Source organism: Lactuca sativa, chromosome 3 (assembly GCF_002870075.4).
Source record: "Lactuca sativa cultivar Salinas chromosome 3, Lsat_Salinas_v11, whole genome shotgun sequence".
NCBI lineage: Eukaryota > Viridiplantae > Streptophyta > Magnoliopsida > Asterales > Asteraceae > Lactuca > Lactuca sativa.
The window spans coordinates 112,389,176-112,414,245 of record NC_056625.2 but is presented as its reverse complement, the minus strand read 5'-3'; the positions used below and the strand labels follow the sequence as shown (position 1 = coordinate 112,414,245).

The 25,070-nt window shown below is 38.3% G+C and overlaps 1 long non-coding RNA gene across 7 annotated transcripts; it reads left to right on the top strand.

Moving 5' to 3' along the window:
- The first annotated feature begins 209 nt into the window (after positions 1–209).
- LOC111885838 (uncharacterized) lies at positions 210–5,820 on the top strand. Of its 7 annotated transcripts, none has more exons than XR_006189336.2 (15): positions 210–808; positions 892–1,217; positions 1,729–1,824; positions 1,902–2,234; positions 2,321–2,451; positions 2,695–2,790; positions 2,885–2,995; positions 3,097–3,381; positions 3,532–3,666; positions 3,780–3,911; positions 4,200–4,282; positions 4,363–4,494; positions 4,573–4,664; positions 4,808–4,893; positions 5,636–5,820. It is a non-coding gene; the product is annotated as an uncharacterized LOC111885838 (long non-coding RNA). The 7 variants fall into 7 exon arrangements; XR_002848235.3 differs by lacking the exon at positions 5,636–5,820 and adding an exon at positions 4,993–5,129; XR_002848234.3 differs by lacking the exon at positions 5,636–5,820 and having other exon boundaries at positions 2,910–2,995; positions 4,808–5,011.
- The last annotated feature ends 19,250 nt before the right edge of the window (positions 5,821–25,070 follow it).

Genomic DNA, 25,070 nt, shown 5'->3' with positions numbered 1-25,070 from the left:
ATGTTACGCAAAATCGAGTGACATCAAAAAAGTGTCGTCTCTTCAAAAAATTTAAGGATTTAGGTGACGCATTATTGCGTGCCCTTAAATTAGTGTCTCATGTAAAAAAATAAAAACACGGAGGGCACTTTATCTAAAATGTGCGTCTTCTGTGAATGTCGCATTATGATTTTACTAAAACGCGTGTTCTTGAAAGGGGGAAATGAAATCCCCTCAAAATTCTTAAATTTTTTAATACCCCGCTTCAAGATCCCCTTCGTTCTCTTCTTCCCTTCTCTCTGCAAACCCTAATCACGATACCATCTCTGCTATACACCTCAACAACTCATATATCACAAAATCATTGGGATAATTTCTAGGGTTTTTTTAAACACTCATTCGACTCTTTTCTCTCCCCCCTCCCCTCTCTCTCTATTTTGTGCTGTGATATCTCGCTTCCATTTATGCCGCCGTCTCCGTCTCCGTCAAAACGAGGATATGAGACAGTGCTTGATCTACGATCGTCCAGTCATTGATGCCCGGTTAATCGGAGTGAATACATCGTAACAGAAAAATTGTTCTTAACCTTGCCGGATTCGAAAAAGCCGATGTGGCACATCCACGAGTATGAGGTGAAGAGCGACGTCCTTTTCCTTCCCGGCGTCCCTGGTCCGGTTGAGCGGCAAGATTGGGAGAAAGCGGCGAAAACTTACGGGAAGACGATTCACTTTTTTGGCAGGTGGATAGAGGCGATTAGCTTCCCTAGGTCTCCCACAGGTGATGATGGCTCTAACTCGTGATGGCCAACTTTACCCTAATCTCGCTAAAGGTACAATTTACATTTCCTGATTTCCGCTATTTTTGATCACCTGCAACTTATGTAGAAACTCTATCGATCGATTATTATTACAGATGTGGAGTCTCGCTATGTTGATTCGTTCCAAAACTTCTATGGCATGATAGTCATTTGAATTGAGTACACAGCCTGCTGCTCTGGTATACCTATAAACTTCCCTCCATCCCATGGCCCGCCTCTCCAATACGCCTTTGAACCACGCCATATGAAAGCTTGTGGTGGCTGATCTTCATAAAGTCCAACAACAAAATCTCTAGGGATTGGATCATTTTAACTCTTCCATGATGTCATTAGATCTTTTCCAGATGTTCCCAGCCTCACGCCTGATAACAGAGTGTTACCAGGATAGTCAAAACTCGCCCACAAAGTCAACCCTGAGATGGTATCGTTAAGAGCAAAACATCATGTGTCTGTAAACTTTGCAATTTTTTCATTTGACTGGACTTTTATGCTTGTTGACCAAACAATTTTTTGGTCATCATCTAGGATTCTCAGGTTCCCATTGTTGTCAATTGTTAGGGTCGAATTAGTGTCAGAAACTAAGAGTGGATTTTTTCTGATTGCAATCCATATAAATTTTTTTGGAGTGACGTTTTTGAACCATATACCAAGATATAGGTTAGTGGAACTACCTGGACTAAAGAACCCTAGCTCAAAGATTTGATTGGAAGAGACAAGAATCTGCTCTAATGAGATTGGACTATCTTTAGTCAATATATCAGTTGACTTGCAGTGTTGTAGTGAAATAATCAAGATATACATGCATGTCTGCAACTTTGAATCACAAATCATCATTTTTTCTCTTCAATTCTTTTTGTTTTCATGTTTTGGTTGTAAACTTCTGCAATTTTCTAGATATACATGCATTGTCTGCAACTTTTTCAATTTTCTAGGTACACCGAAGAGTTGTCTGTTGATGTTATTACTGGTTGGTTTGCAACAACCATACTAAGCTTACCTCGTATTTCTACTACTCTAGGGACGCTTTGGTAATTTCCATAAACTCTCTCCTTAACAATGGTTTAAATTAGTGATTAATTTAAATTATATATAATAATAATTTCAGATTTAGTGTCGAAGAAGCTCCTATCATTGTTATTCTAAGAGACCCCGGCGTCAAACCTGTAGTCTACCATGGCTCAATCAACAATTCAAGACTTATTGATGTCATGGAACAAAATAAACATGAAGATGCATAAATCATTTTTGTCATTTTTCACACCTAATATGATATTTAATTATTTATTTTTTCAGTAGTGCTTCCCCAATTAAGAAGTGTTACATATATGGAGCTTGGTTGTGATCCAAAAGGCTATTCACATGCTGGAAATAACACCACAGTTTGGTATTTTGTTGTTCTTATTGGAAGACAAAGCACAGACTCCCTAAAATGCGTGAAGTAAGATTCTTATCTTAATTCATAAAACAATAGTCTTTTATTTCTTTTCTTTAAAGAATAATATTATATATATTATATTGTTAAAGACATGCATAGGGTCCAAGAGATACTATCAGATGGTGAAAATGTAAATCAAGTTGACCAACACCAAGCTGCCATGTCAACATTGAAGGAAAAAAGACTCACATTTGCCTGGGTGGATAGTGAAGCACAAAAGGTATACATATGTTGTAGACTGAAACTAACAAACATAACACAAATACTAATATTTATTCATATTCACATTCATCTCTTTCTGTAAGTTAATTATTTTAAATAAAAAATACCTAAAAAACCATAACATCCTGGTAATCAGACTTCTATGATAACATGGCCAGCTTGCAACATGTTTTTCTTTTATTCTCTACTCACGCCTATTATGCAGGATTGTAATAGTGACTGTGTTGCCTCATGCCTGCAGTGATAGCTCTTTGTCCACACAATCATGAGGTTCCCATCTATAAATCAGTTGAAGAAAATTGAGAAAGGATTCATGTGGGCATCTGAATTCTAGCATGTCAGTGAGCTCTTTCACTTCAATAATTAAAAAAAATAATTGAATGTTTACTTACTATTAATTATTATGTTATTGATTTCAAGAGAAAACGCAGATGACATCTGTGGACCGAATGGCAGGTGTAAACATTCCATCTTTGGCTGCTATGGAGCAGACTCGAATGCTAGCACACACTTTAGCTTAGAACACCAATCCAAAATTTTAGGTTACTTTACTTACTTTGAATTAAAAATGTCTTTTTTTTTTATTTATTTTTTTATAATCAGGATATTATTTATTTGGTTTGGCAAATAATAACGAGGTTAGGCATGCAAATGGGGGCTTGGAAAATGAATATCAACATCAATATAATGCAGGCCCTTCCTCTACCTCTTAGGCAGATCAGTATGCACATGAAGAGGCAAGTAAAACTTTTCTCCTCTTAATCTTATCAACAGGTATCCAATAATCAATGCGTGTGAATGTGTTGGACAAAAAGATTTCATTTTCAACCAGTTCTTATGTGCCAGGGCAGCCTTCCAGGTCTGGTGGTATGTTTTGTACAGATTGGAATCTGAGAAGCCGATAGGTTGCTACAATGCTTCTGTTCAGGTCCAGCTACAATTGTTTTTATGCTTCCTTGTGCAATTATTGGCCTTTTAAACTAGTGCCAATTTTGAAACCTAGAAACAAGTTACTATAGAATATCATTTTAAAGTAAAGATAAGTGAAGATTTTGTGATAATGCTTCAACACATGCAGGAACTGATTGTAATTGATGATCTTCTATCTGCTTTAGTTGGAATTGAGGGACCATATATTTCTATCAATAGAGTTGGAGGGAATGATAACTCTATTATCTTCAATGTTGACGGATCTATGGATTTGGCACTCCAGGTAAAGAATATTCACATATACAATTATACATACATAGATGCACATATTTATGTATCTATAACTTCATGGAACTCTTTTCACTTTTGGGAAATAAATGTTGCAAGAAAATGCAGGAATCATCGAAAAGAATATTCCCTTTATGCAAGAGCTATTTGATTATCAATCAATTTGTGGAATCAAGATAACAGTTCAAGTCTGGATTAGTTAACCATGCCTTTGCTGCTACACTAAGGGCCCTTCTTTTGGTAATATATTTATGTTCAATGTTGCCTATTAGATGATGGTTTTTACTGCATATAGTTATAAATAATGATATAGTTTCTTACGTATTTGATATACACAATAATACAACTTTGCAAATTCTATGTTTTGGAAGCTATAGTGAGATAAATTCACTAATACAATAACAAGTCAAGTTATTCAATAGGAATCATGGACTATGTAAGATAAGTATAGCAATATAACACATTTTAGTGTCAAGGTTCCATGAATTTGCTATTTTGCTATTATAATAAATAATTATTTTTCTTAAGATTATGAAGCCATGGTGGCACAGCTTAAACATCAATTTCGAATAGGGAGACTCTCTATACATGGATTATGGTTCTATTGTCAGGTAATTTAATTTATTATAAACTTCATTTTTTGTTTATATATTTACAAACTATGATGAGTTTTTTCTTTTTTGGTTTCAAGATTCATATTTGTTGCCTTTTTACATATTTGCAACCAATGATGGGATCAATGCAAGCATTATCAACAGTAATAAAAAAGGCATCAGCAAGTAATTTTGTGGGTTCAGCAGTTCTTAACCTTTTACAAAGTCAGGTACGTATGTCAATAAAATAAACTAAAATATGTTATATGTTATTTATTTATTTATTAATATATTTTAAATAAAAACAGGCCAAGATAATGGCTGGTAACTATTTGGTGAGATCATTGCTTGAGAAGATGATAGAGTCTATAAATTCTACTTATCTTGGCATACTTGAAAGGTATATATAAAGTCACAATGCCAAATAATATACTCCACAAATTAATATTTTACCCCTTTACCAATATTGAAAGTATGTTGCTATTTTCAGCAATTTTCCCATGACATACTCAATATTGTACATGTATATTTGCATATATGCAGGTGGGTGTATGAAGGAGTATCCTTTAGGAGCTGTCCTTGAGGCCACCAAAAATACTTTGATTCAGGGTAGTACAAAACACTCATTGGTAAATCATTTTGATTCCACTCTCATACATACATACATACCATGTGTATTATTAATTAGTTGATATTGATATTGTACAACTAACATGATTATTGTGTAGGATTTCCGTGTTGTTCTTATTTGGATTAGGAAGATTTGTTTTTCTAGTTTGAATGATGTTAATAAACTAACAATTAAATGTGATTTGTTTTGAATATTAGTACATTTATTTTATGAAATGGATTGTTTTGTTATATAAGTATTTTATTTTGCATTATGAGACTTTAAATGTGTTATTTAATTTGAAAATTAGTAAATCTATCAAAAATATATATATATTTTTAAAACATTTAAACTTATGACATGCAAAAATGTGTGTCATCTTTCTTTATGACATGGCCTTTCTTGACAGGACCTTTAATGATACGCAATGCGAGTCGTAAATGCGCGTTGTAAGGTTACAACACGCAAATGCGTGTCGTCTTCCTTTATGATAGGGCCTTCCTTGATAAGCATTGCGTGTCGTAAATGTGCGTCGTAAATCGCGTGTCGTAATTGGGCGTCGTAAATGCGCGTCGTCTATAGATGACGCGCAAAAGCGTGTCGTCTCTCGTTATGACATGGCCTTTCTTGACATGCATTTGCGTGTCGTCTGAGCATTTTACGACATGCATTGGGCATCGTAAAAGGCTGTTTTTCTAGTAGTGATATGTGCATGATAGATTATACTTGTTGTCTTTGTGATACTTGTATGTGCCTGGCAGGGAGGTGAGTGTGGGCGAGATCACGTTTTGTGACAACAGTTAAATTCTGGTCAAGTCAAAGTCAAACAAAGTCAACAAGTCAAACCGGTCAACTCAGTTAACCGTTGTATATTAGGGTTTACGTTATGTAATTACTATGCAACTCGCTATTCTAATGAGAAATCATCAAATGAAAATTTCGTAAATCTAGATTTCCTTAACCTAAATCTATGGTAAGTAATGAACCAAACCAATAAAACACTATTGCACACTCATCGGGAGTGTGTAGGACCCTTAAACATGGCTTAACAGGGTTTACGGACCTTGCGTTGCGAAGCCGGACACTCAAAAAGATCACAAACGAAACCTCTCAATCATTTTTAATCTCTCCAAGAATTTTAAATCTCTCCCAAATCTCTCCAAGTATGAGAAGTCTCTCCCAAATCTCTCTCTGTTTGTCAAATATCGCCAAGTATGTGAAATCTCTCCCAATCTCTCTCTGTATGTCAAACCTCTCCAAGTATGTGAAATCTCTCCCAAATCTCTCTCTATATGTCAAATCTCTCCAAGTATGAGAAATCTCTCCAAAATCTCTCCCAAAATCTCCTGAGAACGGAAGTCTACGTGAAAAACAGCCTTAAGGAGCCGAAATCCCTCTTAGGAACCGAACCTCTTAGGAGCCGAACCTGTTAGAGCCGAACCTCCTGAGAACCGAAATCCTCTCAACCGAAATGGATCGAGCCCTCGGTCTATATCGATCCCCTGATCATTCCGAACCGAGCCGACCTTCTACTCTTCTCTTCTCGCCTTCGGTCCGAGGACTTGACCTTCGGTTCCGAGATGCGAGCCACAACTGAACCCTCTCACCTTCGGTCCTCCCTTCTACTCTCGGTTCCTTCCTTCTCCACTCTCGGTTCTCACTCCCTTAGGGCCGCACCTCGTAGGTTCGGTCTAGATTGCCGGTTTTTGACCCAAACTTCGTTTTAAGCCCGTTTTTCGAGATTTTAACGCGGGATTTTCACCTAAACTCATATTTTAACATAATAAACCCTAAATATTCATATTTTAACTATATTTTGGAGAAAATAATTTCCTAAGAATAAAATCTTTTTGGTAAGATATTTAGGTGGAGTGTTGACTTATCCTTTCGACAAGGACACAAGCAACCTCCCCATACCTTCATAGTACAACCCCCAGTCACTATTACACCATACCTAGTCACTTCCTTGTACTTTCTCATCATTTTCCAGCCATTCCCACGTTCTAAGGGCTGGAACACTCACCCTCATTTCTCACACTTCACTCATTTTCACTCGTTCCACCAAAAGATCAAACCCCTTTTTCTCTCAACTCTCCTCTCTCAAGTCCAAGAATTTCAAGCACTTTCCAAGGCTTTTCTTCTTCATTTGGTAAGTATCACCATCTTCCTTGTGATTATTACACTTCCTTCTACTCCAATTATAGATTGCTTACACAAATTCCATCACATTGGTGTTAGATTCTCGAATCTTCAAACAATCTTCCAAGTGTTCTTAAGTTGAACACTTCTCTTCTTCAACAATCATCCCATGAAATCACTCAAGTTGAGTTCATACCCCTATATTTTCATGCTTTCTTAAGTTTTAAGGGGGGGGGGGGGGAATACAAGTTAAGACACCAAGAACACAACAAAATTCTTCTAACACCTTTCATCAGAAAAGTTGGACTCCATTCATGGACTTTTTTGGTCAACTTAAACATTTTAGTTTTCAAAAGTGTACTAGGCTTAAGTAGTTCATGTTCTTAGCTTGAAAATGGCTACTTGCACATCTCCATACGATTTTTCTACAAATTATGGTGATTTTTACAAAACTGTCTATCATTTCATGAGCAAATCCGAACCAGTCTGTGATTATGGAGTTTTTCACACATGTTGGAGATCACTAAAAATCATGAGGAAATTTATGAACAAACTAGACTCATTTTCCAAACTCTCAGAATTTACGGATTCTGTTTTGGATCTTTGATAAATTTTCTTCCACTTTTCTCAGAACAGTAATAGAAAATGTTATCATCAGAAAAATGCTATCAATTTCACTTCACCTTGTAACATGTTGAGCAAGGTGTATATCTTTATGTGATTATATCTTATTGCAATATATGACATTTTGTCCTAGTATATAGACATGCATAAGTTGACAAATGGATATATATATATATATATATATATATATATATATATATATATATATATATATATATATATATATATAGAACATAGAGAATAACAAATTGTTGTAATCAAAATACATCCATTACATACAAAAACTTGAATAAACTTTGTTAAGTATAGTTTATGTATACTACTACTACTACCCATGTTTTGATAAACTATAATAGGTATAGTTTATGATACATTACATAACCCACTCATTACAATTAGGGTACATTTATACAAACGGGATTTTCATTACATTACACGTAAATTCGTTAATGACTTTTGTGAGACATTCGCTTCACTTTACCAATAAGTCCTGCATTGTAACCAGAGTCTCCTGGAGGGAGAGCATGATAGTTGTATATAGATCTATATTGGGTCTGACAAACCCACACCTTAGCTGCATGCAACAGCTAGACCGGCAGGTATGGGGTGACAAATGTCATAACATTTCCGACGCCTGAAGAACGTCGTTTCAGGCCACCTAGGTCGTAGTATAGTTATAATAACTCACATTAAGCATTTACAAACATAGGATTTATGGGGATTTCATTGAAATCTAGCGAGTTTATGTCGATTTAAACTTGCATTATTTACTATAAGCAAGGAATGTTACGTATACATTTTGGTCTTGGGTTTTTAAGACTACACTTTTTCGTATTAAGGAAAATATTGGATTTTTCTGGAAGGAACACAACTTTTACAAGAAAAGGTTTTCATAACTTCATACCAATGCTTATGAACTCACCAACCTTTGTGTTGACACTTTTTAAACAACTTGTATTCTCAGGAAATCAATAAATAGGTAACCAAGTGCTTTTGAGGATGGGACGTCAAGGCGTCAAACATTTTATTTTGTCAACATAATGTAATTGATTTGGAAACATGGAAACTCATACAATGATGTAACTCTTTCAATTATATTTATATTGGTTGTGTTTACATTAATCACTATTGCAAATGTTGTTATGATACTATACATGAAGTCCTCCACCCCCGGACGTTTCCGATATCCTTGGTTTGGGGGTGTGACACATATCTCATCACTAGTTGAGTATGGATGGGGTTCCATATATCAATATTGGTAGAGTAGGGGCGAGGCCCGTGATAGGACAGAATTGAGTGTAGGTGGGGGCCTGTATCTCACTATCAACAGGAGTATGGACGGGGTTCCATAACTCACCAGTAGCAGACTAGGGGCGGGGCCCAAGTTATGCGAGGCCTTAGATCAGGGGTACAATAGAGTATGTTTCTTTATGTATTAACATTTTTATATGATTGTATGTGCATAGCGGGCGAGGCCTGGAGACAGGCAGGGCCTAAGAGAGACAGGTTTGTATACCAAGCAGGGCTCGATGCCAGGCGGGGCCTGATGCTAGGCGGGCCCGATTTCGGAGCATGTCCGATGCCGGGCTAAACTCGATGCAGCGTGCGGGGGCCCAGTACGTGATTATGTGTATCGTATGTGGTAGATTGGGGAACTCACTAAGCTTCGTGCATACGATTTTTAGTTTTGGTTTCAGGTAATTCTAGTAGCTGGGGTAAGAGCTTGGGATGACTGCATCGCACACACCAAGAAGTTTAGCCCGGGATGTTTTACTCTGATAAAATAAACATGTTTTGGATAACACTATGTTTTGAGAAAACAACTTATGTTGATGAAAGAAATGATTTGATAATTATGGTTTGTTAATGATTTACAAAAAATGAAATTTTTGGACCATAGGATTAGGATGTTTCATCAGGCCCCCAACTGAACAAAACATCCTTCCTCTTCAACTTAGTGAGAGGAACAACAATCTTGGAGAAGTCTCAAATGAATCTTCGATAATATCCCGCCAAACTGAGGAAGCTCCGAATCTCAGATGGAGACTTTGGCACTTCCCACCACATCACTGCCAATATCTTGGTTGGGTTAACCAATATACCCTTCTAGTTGATGAGGTGTCCCAGAAACTGAACCTCACAGAACCAGAAGTCACACTTGAAGAACTTGGCATATAACATCTCCATCCTCAAAACTCTGAGAATCTTTCGCAAATGCTCCTCATGTTGCCCTCTGGTTTTTTAATAGACGAAGATGCCATCGATGGAGACAATCACCGATCGATCCAATATAAGCCTGCACACTCGGTTCATGAGATCCATGAACACCACCGGTGCGTTGGTGAGTCTAAAAGGCATCACCACGAACTTGTAGTGTCCATAATGAGTTCAAAGGACATCTTATGAATATCCTGTTATCGCACCCTCATCTAATGGTAACCAGACCTCAAATCGGTCTTGGAAAACCAAGATGCCCCCTACAACTGATCAAAACGATCATCAATCCTCGGTAATTCATAACGGTTCTTTACTATCAGCTTGTTCAACTCCCGGTAATCAGTGCATATCTGGTGTAAACCATCCTTCTTTCTGACAAAAAGAATCGGTGCTCCCCAAGGAGAACTGCTCTGTGACAACCCGAAATTTCCAATCTGAACAACCCATATCAAGACAATAGAGCTTAGAACAGTTTCAGGGAAATTCCAGGCTTCGGGTATAAGTGTGGCAGTTTTCAGGATTTACACTTAAGGAGATATCAGGAGAGTGGTTGCACTAGGGTTTTGTGCAACACAGTTATTCCAACACTCTTTTATATGAGAAGTCGTTTCAGGAATAAAAATATTTTCTGCCAAAAATATCTCAGGACTATAAATAGAATTCTGAACCAAATTCATTCATTATTCACATTTCCAACTAGAGAAAAGCCATTTTCTCTCTCACGGATCTTCGGGTTTTTATACCAAAACGTGAGTAACTCTTTCTAGTAGTGTTAGAATGCTTATTATGTGCTTATAACATGATTTAGATGGCTAAATCATTAGATCTAGGAGTTTACTCCCCAAGGTGTTCTTGGGTGGTAAACTCCCGAAACAAAGCCAAAACCGACCATTGTGTTATACAACTGCCTTAGACTCATATGTATGTGTGTTAGGGACAAGAAAACAACCATAAAATCACCCAAGTTTGGGGAGTTCACGGCCCAAGAGTTGCTTAGGCCGTAAACTCCCTTTTTGAACTCAAAATGATGTTTTATTGCCACAAAAATGTTAAGACTTTTATCAAGACTAGTTCCCATTTTATCTAAGGCCTTAAGCACATCAAAGAACACAAACAAATGAGAGTTTACGGCCCAAGTGTTTCTTAGGCTGTAAACTCCATAGAAATGGACTAAAGGGTGTTATTAAGACACCTAAAGCCCTAGGCCTTTACATGGAATTGTTCCCCAGTTAATCTAAAGACCAAAGCATATCAAAATAACATTTCAAAGTGAGTTTAAGGCCATGACATGGTTCATGGGCCGTAAACTCATTAAAGGGGCACCAAAGTGTGTCAATGGTCTTCATATGCTTGGATTAAAAGTCTAGAACCTATACCACAAGTGCAAGAGACTTGAAAGCATAAAAAACACACCATACTTACAGCCGTAAACTCTAAGGGGAATGGCCTTAGGACCGTAAACTCCTAAATGGAGTGTTTCTAGACCTTAAACCCTTCCAAGGACTTAGCCACCAAGTTGGAATAATTCTAGGAATCATTAGGGACTTCAAAACACACCAAATCCCCATGGTTGGGAGTTTACGGTCGTAAACTCAAGAGTTTACAACCATAAACTCCATGTGTGTTAGTATATGAGGAGTAAACTCATATATGGGGTCCTTTGGAACCCTAAACACAAGTGCCTTGTCCCATAATAGCTTAGATGCAATCCTTAGGGCTTAAAACATTTATATAAAGTGTTTATTATGTCTAGGATGTCTTAGCTTTATCAATTAGTAATTTAAGACTAATTGAGTGCATATATGTATGATTATATGTTCATTAGGATCGTAGTGTGTGTACAAGTCCTCACTTGACACCTACACCTAGCCATCCTACGCCGTCCAGTTCGTCCGAACTACCAACAACAGGTGAGTTCATACCCCTTAATCAATGTTTTAAATGATTTTAAACGTTTTAGTGGGGGGGGGATACAAGTAGAAAACAATATGTTATTAAATCAATCTTATGTATTTTGTAACTGTGTTTTCACTCAGTAGATTTCACATATTTCAAAAGGTGATACATGAAGTGGTTTTCTATATTAAAATACCTTGATAACAAAAGTATTAGTCTTGAAATGTTTAGTGACATCAAGTCACTCTAAATTATTGTTCAAAACTCCTAGATATCTTGCAAAACCATTATATTACCTTCTTGAATCAAACTATACTTATGCGCATATGTTCATATATATGTTGGAGATTATAGTTTTCACCCTTCATTTAGTTTCCAATACTCTTGTGTAGCAAGAGTGCATAAACCTACGTAAACAACCAATTACCTTCCAGTTAGCTATCATAGGGATAGTCAGAAGATATCAAACATTATTACTATTACGAGGAATCACACCAGATTTAGTTCATTCATGAGTCCATACCAATACCTTACATGATACATGAGTACACTTACTTAGGATTACCTGATACATGAATATGTTTACATATACTTACCTGTTACATGAACACACTTACATGAATACCATACAGGAAAACTATTACTTAGGTGCATTATCCTGTATTTACTTACCTGGATACTTATACTTAGAACTACGAGGATGATTTATTAGTATTTACTATGTAAATTATCTTTCCTACCCCAGTTCAATGGGATAATTCGGCGGGACTGACCATTCCGAATCCCACTGATTAGCACCAGTGGTCGATGAATATCTACGGATGTTTAAGGTTGTCACTTATTTAGTAGTCAGTGACGGGACTAACCATCCCTCTGTCCTTTATTGCAACAGTGGATGAGATGTGAATCTTTGGAGGATCATTAGGTTGACGATCTGTATTAAGAGATCGATGTGGGGACTAACCCTCCCTCCATCCTGCTACCCCTACAGAGGATGAGTGGACAATCTTCGGATGTTCATTAGGTTATATGTATTATGTTAGCCCTAGTACCTCGGGATAACAGTTACATTCGTCTTGTTAGCACCAGTACCTCCGGCTAACACTTACATGATTATATTTTTCCTATTTACTTTATTTTGTGATACTTTCACATAAACGATGAGTTAGACTAAGTACTTTAGTACTAAACAACCAAAGGAAAACTATCATTTTACTTACAAAACATTCGGGTCTTGGTAGAAGACTACATTTCATACTTATAGAAAATAAGGGTTTTTCTAGGGATTTCATACTTACCTCAACATTTTAATTTAAAGGTTTACATGGCCTTCATAACAGATTTTCATAAGCAAGACAACGACACTTAATTTTTATGAATTCACCAGCTTTAAAGCTGATACTCGCTTTCAAAATAACTTGTATTCTTAGGTCATCGGTTAGACAGGTGCGGTGGTCAGGTTTTTGAGAAGATGGAGCACAGACAAGACTCGCCTTATTTTGATTATTCATTTTATTGTTGTACATTATGAAAGAACACACATGTATTGAAACTCTACTTATAATGCAATGGATGATGTTGTTGCTTGTTTATTATATTACACTGTTGTGATACTGTACATGACGTCCTCCACCCCTGAACGTTTCCGCCGTTCGTGGTTTTGGGGTGTGACAGATTGGTATCAGAGCATTGTCTATAGTGAATATAGTATATCAACCCATAAAAGATATACTAACTATAAATACATCGGGATTAAAACACTCTGTCTTAGAGTTATACTTTTAAATAATAAAATATTTAAGTAAGTATACGTGCCTGCATTCATACTAAAATCAGTGTCACAATGACAAGAACAAAAGTAATACGATTGTTGAATATCACAAGTAAGCCTGGGGATATATGGTCAGTCTTGGGAATGGCATAGCCTGATCAACTATGCTGGTCCGAGGAGTGATTAGCATATGCCCAAGAATGGTTGTGATATGACAACAAGTTTAAAAACTTACCAACACAACCATAAAGAAATACCATATGGGTATTTGGTCTTACTGTAATTATCTTAGTCAGTTCGTCTATGTAGCTATTTCTTATATCCCCAAATTCTCGCGTAGATAACTGGCTGGATTCCATCCCCACGACGACTTGTTCCTTCCAAACGCGGTTATTGCTGGATGGTTTGGAGAAGAACCAATTTGTGATCATCCAATCCCTCTGAATGATCACCATGCTGAAGACCTTTCAGACGATACCATCTCCGAACCCGAGGTTGAGAACCTACCCCAGACAGCTCCCTTTCCAATTCCTAACCCTCGTCCGGCTCTTCATGGCCCGACGCCTGAGTGGGTGGAATGTTTGGAAATGTGGAGCCAAGGACAAGATCAGCCCATGCCATTTAATGGTGACCGAAACCTTTATGACCTGAGCAATGGGAGCTCAGCAGACAGAAGCATGCCAATTCTGATTTGAAGAGTTGCCCGAAATGAAATTCAGGGCAGGACAGCTCTACAACGTATCGCAGACGTTGATACAAATGGAGGAATGCACATGTTCCGCACCAGTCTCCTTGAACATGCTCGTGAGAGGTCTGAGAGAGACCATGAAACCCTGCTGCAAGCACTGGCTGAACTGAGAGTTCACCAGAGGGATGACCGTCGCCAGTAGTAGATGCGTTGCGTTATATTCCTTGCTAGAAAGGAATCGTGTTCCTGTCTATGCCCGATGTGGCATTTTCTATGAAACTATCTTGTATTGTAAGTACTTTAGTTAGGTCTTTTTACTGTCAGGAACTATCTTCTCTGGTTATGATGTAAGACCTTTTTATAAGGTAATTTTCCCGAACTTGTACGTCATAAATATCGAAGATATTGACAGTCGACTAACTTCTGTGTTGTTCTTTATTCGAATACTCTTACCATACTTTCGTTAGAGTCTATTTGGAACATGCTCTAGTCAAGTCATTGGACTATAGTAATTTAACTTCGGAGACATCTCCAAGTCTCTGGTAATGGTTGAATCATGTTATTCACCAACCAACAATACCTCGGCTCGAACAACGAACATCTTGAGACCATTGTAAGAACTTACTTCTGATCTTTGCTAGGACTGCATCATAGGGATGTAGGTCAAACCTTCGTGAACATACTTCCATTCCGTACTAGGACTGCATCATAGGGATGTAGGTCGAACCTTAGAGAACATACTTCTATTCTTTAAATGAGCGATCGAGCTACGTTAAGATTCAACCATTTTCGCTCACAAATTCATTTTCTTTTAGTAATAGAATCATGGCTCCCAAGAAGAACGATTAGCCCATCAACCAAACACCAACTCTTCAGATTGATGCAGCTACCTTTCAAGCTGCAGTCTCGGCTGCCGTGTCAGCTCTTCTGACCCACCTGAACGCTAACGACGCAGGTGTTAGCGGATTGTTAACAATCATTCAAATCCAAGTATCAAGCGAAAGTCTTGGGCTAACTCTAAGGACAAGTCGCTTCGAAGGGCGAACAAGAAACAACCACCAGTAACAACCTTCACAGCTACGACATCAGTACCTCCTACTACCATCCCTTCGGGCGTCCCAATGGTCCCCAAACCAGCCAAACTTTATGCTGGAAAACTCCCAAAATGCATCAATTGCAATTATCACCACCATGGACCTTGTAGGGAGATGCAGTGCTCAAACTGCAACAAGAATGGACATACTGCTAGTCACTGCAGGAACTAGATCCAACACATTTCATCAACCACCAATGTCCAAACCTCTCAGATATGCCATCTATGTGGCGTCATGGGACACTTCAAGAGGGACTGTACATCGGAGAAGGACAACGGAAAATCCGAATGAGTTTGTCCTCAGAATGCGAAAAGGCAGTTAAGGAACCTAATATAGTATAGGTTCCCTCCAAATCGTCAGTATTTAATATGTACAAAAACATGTTTAAGACTAGTGCAACCAGAGGCTTATCTTTTGCGAGATTCCGTCCGTTAAGGGATTCTCGTGCTGCCTATACTTGTCTTTTGTAGTATACCCTGTTTCGCAGCAATAGTCTTGTAATAAATCCTAAGTACAGTAACTCTGTTAATGGTTGCAATGTTGTGTTTTGTCTGTAACACCTTATGTTCAAATCTAATGTCTTTAGTTTCCATATGTTTCCGACTTTATCATACGGCTCGAGTAAATTAATCCTCGAAATACCAGCTCCATACATACATCTCTTTCTCAGAAATCGTCTTTTAGCAAAGCCGTTATATCAGAACACCGAAGTACTCATACAAGGAGTACCTTATAGTTCTTTGCCTTTCCGAAGGAATCCCCACATTATTACTCATGCAGTACGTCAAGTTCAATTCCAAGATTCATACGGGTGATATATCACTGAAGAATGTATACATGAGAGTGATATATAATCAATGTTCTACAGATTTAGAATTGATGATTCCACTTTAACTTCTTTTCCCTCGATGGGATGTGAGATTAAGGAAGAATCGGTTATTCGACTACCTTTTCAGTCTTAGTTATATACGACTGGTACACACAAAATTGTGATCATTGAATCACGTATGAATTCTAATATGAACTTCAGGACAGAGACTTTCCAGGAGTACGAGTAATTGCATTGGCATAGGAACAAACTTAGAACCCAGTTTGACTCTTATAACCAGATCACCTTTAGTCTAAACACCTATGGAAGATACAAGAACAACCCGGACAACACAACGAACTACTCAACCATAGAATTAGAAGACCAGGCTTCTCACCCTTGAGAGCTCCGACCTTATTCTTACCAGAAGTCGACGGAGTGCATTCTATGTACCTCGACAACCGGAGACTTCATTTAGATTTCCTTTAGAAATCATTGTCTCTGCCTCGCATAGACGAATTGATCGGGAAAACACAGGGAAAGAATTTCTTCAGAAATGGACCTGAGATCCGAATATCACCAGTTCGAGTGTTAGGGAAGGATGTCCTAAAGACTACCCTCCGAACTCGATAAAGACACTTCGAGTCCGTAGTGATACCCCTCGGATAGGACCAGTACGTCCATAGTATTCATGAGCTAAATGAGTGGAGCACGCCTTTCTTACAGGGATCAGTTTGTCATTTCTCCATGTAATGGCTTACTTATCTACCCTCGTAGTAAGAAAGAACCCATAGAAACATTACCCTCGGAGATACTTTTTGCAAAGTCTCTAATCAAGAGTTTGGAATTTAGAGTCAAATTTCCTGAGGCACACTATTAGTGTTGTGGAAATTCTTGAGTACTCTGTCAAATTATCCAAAACCGTTGGGAATTTGTCGGCACCGTAGTCACTGACGGAAAATTCGCCAAATTCTAGGTCTTACAGACCTACTATCATATTCCATTCGGAACTCCCCACAAATTTCAGAAACCCTTTCGAATTTGACCCAGCAAGGGATGGCCCTTGACTGGGAAGTAAGCGAGAGAAAGAACATTTGGAATTCTAAGTGAGAGACCAAATTCTTTAGGAAACCTCACTCTGGGAACGGCTTAATACGCTTCGTAAAGCGTGGAAAGCTAAAAATCCAATATACTTAGGACCTCTGAGATTCTTACCAGAATCGGTCCTGCATCTCACAAACTAGACCTACTCCGCGAACTCAGTAACGTACATTTTTCCCCTTCGCGCCTCGAACTTGAAACAGTATCCTTCCATTAGGACTTTCGTAATCCCTCTCAACGAGATCGAGATTTACGAGATCCTTGCTTCGTATTAGAACCATAGTGACCCTCGACCGAGTGGTCAAGCGGACGAAGCAACGTCGTCGCCCGTTAGTGAAGGTTCGTTGGAACACGAACCGAGAACCCGATTTCACTTAGGAGTGCGAGAACCAATCGATTAGGAAGTTCACATAACGACTCGATCATTTATACCTACTTCCTTATCTAAATTCTAATTTCGGGACGAAATTTCCTTTAACAGGGGGATGATGTGACAACCCAAAATTTCCATTCTGAACAACCCATATCAAGACAATAGAGCTTAGAACAGTTTCAGGGAAATTCCAGGCTTCGAGTATAAGTGTGGCAGTTTTCAGGATTTACACTTAAGGAGATATCAGGAGAGTGGTTGCACTAGGGTTTTGTGCAACACTGTTATTCCAACACTCTGTTATATGAGAAGTCGTTTCAGGAATAAAAATATTTTCTTCCAAAAATATCTCAGGACTATAAATAGAATTCTGGACCAAATTCATTCATTATTCACATTTCCAAATAGAGAAAAACCATTTTCTCTCTCACGGATCTTCGGTTTTTTATACCAAAACGTGAGTAACTCTTCCTAGTAGTGTTAGAATGCTTATTATGTGCTTATAACATGATTTAGATGGCTAAATCATTAGATCTAGGAGTTTACTCCCCAAGGTGTTCTTGGGCGGTAAACTCCCGAAACAAAGCCAAAATCGACCCTTGTGTTATACAACTGCCTTAGACTCATATGTATGTGTCTTAGGGACAAGAAAACAACCATAAAATCACCCAAGTTTGGGGAGTTCACGGCCCAAGAGTTGCTTAGGCCGTAAACTCCCTTTTTGAACTCAAAATGATGTTTTAAGGCCACAAAAACTTGAAGACTTTTATCAAGACTAGTTCCCATTTTATCTAAGGCCTTAAGCACATCAAAGAACACAAACAAATGAGAGTTTACGGCCCAAGTGTTTCTTAGGCTGTAAACTCCATAGAAATGGAATAAAGGGTGTTATTAAGACACCTAAAGCCCTAGGCCTTTACATGGAATTGTTCCCCAGTTAATCTAAAGACCAAAGCATATCAAAATCACATTTCAAAGTGAGTTTACGGCCATGACATGGTTCATGGGCCGTAAACTCATTAAAGGGGCATCAAAAACACACCATACTTAGAGTTTACGGCTGTAAACTCTAAGGGGAATGGCCTTAGGGCCGTAAACTCCTAAATGGAGTGTTTCTAGACCTTAAACCCTTCCAAGGACTTAGCCACCAAGTTGGAATAATTCTAGGAATCATTAGGGACTTCAAAACACACCAAACCCCCATGGTTGGGAGTTTACGGCCGTAAACTCAAGAGTTTACAACCGTAAACTCCATGTGTGTTAGTATATGAGGAGTAAACTCATATATGGTGTCCTTTGGAACCCTAAACACAAGTGCCTTGTCCCACAATAGCTTAGATGCAATCCTTAGGGCTTAAAACATTTATGTAAAGTGTTTATTATGTCTAGGATGTCTTAGCTTTATCAATTAGTAATTTAAGACTAATTGAGTGCATATATGTATGATTATATGTTCATTAGGATCGTAGTGTGTGTACAAGTCCTCACTTGACACCTAGCCATCCTATGCCGTCCAGTTCGTCCGAACTACCAACAACAGGTGAGTTCATACCCCTTAATCAATGTTTTAAATGATTTTAAACGTTTTAGTGGGGGGGGGGGGGATACAAGTAGAAAACAATATGTTATTAAATCAATCTTATGTATTTTGTAACTGTGTTTTCACTCAGTAGATTTCACATATTTCAAAAGGTGATACATGAAGTGGTTTTCTATCTTAAAATACCTTGATAACAAAAGTATTAGTCTTGAAATGTTTAATGACATCAAGTCACTCTAAATTATTATTCAAAACTCCTAGATATCTTGCAAAACCATTATTTTACCTTCTTGAATCAAACTATACTTATGCGCATATGTTCATATATATGTTAGAGATTATAGTTTTCACCCTTCATTTAGTTTCCAATACTCTTGTGTAGCAAGAGTGCATAAACCTACGTAAAAAACCAATTACCTTCCAGTTAGCTATAATAAGGATAGTCAGAAGATATCAAACATTATTATTATTACGAGGAATCACACCAGAGTCAGTTCATTCATGAGTCCATACCAATACCTTACATGATACATGAGTACACTTACTTAGGATTACCTGATACATGAATATGTTTACATATACTTACCTGTTACATGAACACACTTACATGAATACCATACAGGAAAACTGTTACTTAGGTGCATTATCCTGTATTTACTTACCTGGATACTTGTACTTAGAACTACGAGGATGATTTATTAGTATTTACTGTTTAAATTATCTTTCCTACCCCAGTTCAATGGGATAATTCGGCGGGACTGACCATTCCGAATCCCACTGATTAGCACCAGTGGTCGATGAATATCTACGGATGTTTAAGGTTGTCACTTATTTAGTAGTCAGTGACGGGACTAACCATCCCTCTGTCCACTGTTGCAACAATGGATGAGATGTGAATCTTCGGAGGATCATTAGGTTGACGATCTGTATTAAGAGATCGATGCGGGGACTAACCCTCCCTCCATCCTGCTGCCGCTACAGAGGATGAGTGGACAATCTTCGGATGTTCATTAGGTTATATGTATTATGTTAGCCCTAGTACCTCGGGATAACAGTTACATTCGTCTTGTTAGCACCAGTACCTCCGGCTAACACTTACATGATTATATTTTTCCTGTTTACTTTATTTTGTGATACTTTCACATAAACGATGAGTTAGACTAAGTACTCTAGTACTTGTCAATAGAAAGGAAAAGCTATCATATTACTTACAAAACATTCGAGTCTTGGTAGAAGACTACTTAGTCATAACAGAACATTCGAGTCTTGGTAGAAGACTACTTAGTCATAATAGAACATTCGAGTCTTGGTAGAAGACTACTTAGTCATAACAGAACATTCGAGTCTTGGTAGAAGACTACTTAGTCATAACAGAACATTAGGGTCTTGGTAGAAGACTATCATATCATTTTCCTATTTTACTTTATTTTGTGATATATTCACATAAACGATGAGTTAGACTAAGTACATTAGTACTAAACAACCAAAGGAAAACTATCATTTTACTTACAAAACATTCGGGTCTTGGTAGAAGACTACATTTCATACTTATAGAAAATATGGGTTTTTCTAGGGATTTCATACTTACCTCAACATTTTCATTTAAAGGTTTACATGGCCTTCATAACAAATTTTCATAAGCAAGACAACGACACTTAATTTCTTATGAATTCACCAGCTTTAAAGCTGATACTCGCTTTCAAAATAACTTGTATTCTCAGGTCATCGGTTAGACAGGTGCGGTGGTCAGGTTTTTGAGAAGATGGAGCACAGACAAGACTCGCCTTATTTTGATTATTCATTTTATTGTTGTACATTATGAAAGAACACACGTGTATTGAAACTCTACTTATAATGCAATGGATGATGTTGTTGCTTTTTTATTATATTACACTGTTGTGATACTGTACATGACGTCCTCCACCCCTGAACGTTTCCGCCGTTCATGGTTTTGGGGTGTGACATGCTCGGCTGAATAAACCTTTCTCCTAACAACTCCTGAAGTTGAGAGGATAACTCATGCATCTCAGGAGTTGCCAGATGGTACGGTGCCTTGGCAATCGACGTCGTACCCGAGATCATATCGATCCAAAACTCCACTTGCCTCATAGGAGGCACACCCAGTAACTCATTGAGAAAAACATTGGGGAAATTGCGTACAACAGGAACATCAGAAATGGAAATTGATCCCTTCTACTTATCTCGCGTATCCACTACATATGCTAGATAACCCATAATCCCATTCTGTAAACTCTGCCTCGCCCTAACGGCATAACAGAAAGTTGTTCCTGACCCAGTACCATCACCGTAAATGGTCAGAACTCCCCACTAGGATCTTGAACTGTCACCATCTGTCGCTCATAGTTAATCAGACCCCAAAACTGGCTCAACCAATCCATACCCACGATCACACATACATCTCCCATAGCAATAGGGATAAGATCTATCGGATATCAAACACCAAAAATCTCTAATACACAACCTCGTTAGAGGTCAGTAGCAGAGACCGGATGTTCATTAGATATAGATACTCTTAATGGCGTCCTCAAGGACTCCCTCATCAGGTATAGATACTCTTAATACCGACTCGCACCCGAGTCAAACAACACAAGCGTAGGTACATAATTCACAAGAAAAGTACCTACATGAACAATAACATAAGAAACATAAATAAATCAGCAGAATAATAAAGAAAACATACTAGCCACAACATTTGGAGCTTCTTGGGCCTCCTATACTATCAACTGAAATGCTCTCCCTCGAGCCCTCAGTATCTCAGCCTTCCCCTGCCAGCTATCAGTAATAGGCAGGGTCGCGGGGGCCGGAGTCTGAGTCGCCCTAGATGTAAGTTGAGGACACTCGGCCCTCACATGACCTGTCTGATTGCAATCAAAGAAAACCTAAAATCCCTTGGGGAAATCCTTAGGCAAATGCCCTTATTTGCCACACATGTAATAAGCCATCCCTAACCGATAGGTCCCTCATGCCCTTTGCCGCACTTACCGTAAGTGCGGCCCTTCTGTCCTTCAGCTCTCGAGTCAGCGGGCTTAGTCTACTTAGTCGCCGGCTGCATCTTCACTGGTCTCCTATCTCTCACCTGGATCTCCATTTCCTCTCTAGCTTGGGTCTGCCGCTCAATCTCTCTCCTCCCGGCGTTGGTCTGCAACTCAGCTAATGTTCGATACGAAGTGTTCTCCACATACTCATAGATATCCCTCCTTAGAATAACAGATACCAAATCACACACTCCTGCTCATTAGACACGTCCTTAGGACAAAATAAGGCCCTCTTATGAAACATCTTGGTCATCTCAGTCATTGTCTTTGTCTTCTGCTTGAGAGAGAGGAAATCCTGGGCCAATCTGTCTCTCCTCTCTCTCTCTCTCAACCACTTGTAGAAACTCATCTCTGAACATCTCAGTAAATCTCTCTCAGTTCACCTCAAAATTCTTTGCAAGAGAATAATCAGCTGTCACAAACTTCCACCAATCCTTCACTCACAGGCAAAGTAGGTTCAGCGCGAAACGAACCCTCAAATTCTCCGGATAGGAGCAAGTGTAATAAACATCCTCAACATTCGAAATCCATCTAATCACAATAATCAGATCCTGGGTCCCATCAAACTTCGGTGGCTTCGTGTTGTTGAACTCCCAGTACCACAATGAATCACCCCCTACGGTCTCGCAGCAGCAACAACGGTGGTGGCTGCGACAACAACAACCTTAGTGATGTCAGCATAGAGCTCGTCAAAAGTCTCAACATCATGGTCTTGATAGATCCAAACATCTCTAGTATAGCCCCTTTGATTATTACGGCCACCTCGGCGGAAACAATCCTACAGATCTCATCATCAGTGGCACTCAGCCTCTCGGGGTTGTTAGAGCCTGAACCTTGGGTAACCACCATACTGAAACACACAAGAAAACCATCAAAATCAGGCTAAAGTGCATAGACAAACATCCACACACTCCTACAAGTTCCTTAGTTCCTTAAGATTCCTTCTTGAGCTGCATATGGATCCGGTGCTTTCAATAGTACGGGCCCAATACTACCTTTCACAACAACCCGTATTTATCTCAAGTCGTCCTCTCAAGACCCTAAGTCACAAGGACTCTATTTGAATAAATGATTCTACCTCAAATCCACAACCAAACAAGGAACAAGAAGAAAGGCCAAATCAGGCATTCTAAGGCTACAAAATCCTAACTATATACAATTATATAACATACACCACACAAATAGCAATGACAAATTCAATCTCGTAAGAACAAACTCTTAGGCTAAAGGCATCACAAATCAGGCAACACTATTACACCATTCCTACAGGATCCTTAGACTACCACTAACTAGCATGCAGTTCTATCAACGTATAAAATCTCAACTCTACATTACTCATAATATAAATTGAGGTATTTTGGGAAACTACCGCTCGATCTCTAGTTGATTGTACACACTACTTCTTTGGGTTTTTATCCTCTAAAAATCTTCATTTCTTTGAAAAGTTTTTATTCAAATCTTTGGATCCTTAGTTTGAGTTTGGAATTACCCTAGAGTTCATCCAAATCCCTCAAACCAGGGCTTTGATACCAAATTGTAACACCTCAAATTTCAAACCAAAATTTTCATTTTTAAGTTATCCAAAATATTGTTCATAAACCAAGTCAACGGAAAAACATAAGTATCAAATACAAATTATCATAACAAAATATCAGAGTGCCACATAATGCCCAATAAAAATCTTCCAACGAGTGTGAACAATCAGACCTTCACCTTCTCGCGATCCTTGGAAGTACCTAAAACACATATAATCAACAACTATAAGCACAAAACTTAGTGAGTTCCCTAACATATCATATATAACACATCAAAGATAAACACATATAATCAACAACTATAAACACAAAACTTAGTGAGTTCCCCAACTATAAGCACACCTTGTGGGTTATCAGCAACCTTGAAGACTACCCACGGTCTCAGTCACACATAAACAACATAACATAATAATAACATTTAGACCCAGATGGTCATCGCAAATATAGCTATTCTACCATACAGGTAAGAATAAGTGAGGAGACTCATATAATACTGTTGAGAGACAAATCTCACACCCAAACTGCCCCTAATTAAAAATTAAGGTCCATAACTCAACTCACAAGTCCAAATGCCACAACTAAGCCCCTTAAGGGGAAAAATACCAATTTGCCCTTTCAATGGTGCAAAACCGTAAATCTTGATCAAAAGTCAAAAGTTAGCAAAAGTCAATTTCCCAGCGCGTACGCTGGGCGTACACTCCTCCTATGCACGAGATACTCGAAGAACCAGCAGGTCATGGTCAGGCCTAGCTATGTTGGGCGTAGCCAGAAGTATGCGGGGCGTATGTCGTTTGATCCCAAAAATCATTCCAAAATGTCTTAATTATTAAGACATGCAGTCTAAACATAGATCTGACCTCCATAGAACGTCTTAATCCATAAAGTCCATAACTTTAAGCCTTTGCATGGATAAAAAGAGCTTAAACCTTAAAATCCTAACTTAATCCATACTTAACACCACCAAAATCTTGCATGACTGGAAAGGGACCATCAAGCAACCATTTTTATGAATCTAAGCACTCTAACACATCTAAAAGGACAACCAAAATACCCTAGAGTTACCATACTCACAAAGTCCAAGATTTGGGACAAAAAGCACATAAAACTCATCTATGGAGATCTAGAAGGAAGCACATCAAGGTATAAACTTTATACCTTCAAAAGATGCATAAAGTGAGGTAGTTTCTGGATCCACAAGCTTGCAAGAAACATTACCTTCTTTAGTAGTCCCTTCTTCAACAAAAGAGCACCAAAATCATTAACAAGCTTTAACATCTTCTCACACAAGGCTTAGGCACAAGATTAGGGTTTGTAAGGAGTGGAGACAGATAAGAAATTTCCAAGGGAGGCATAAGGT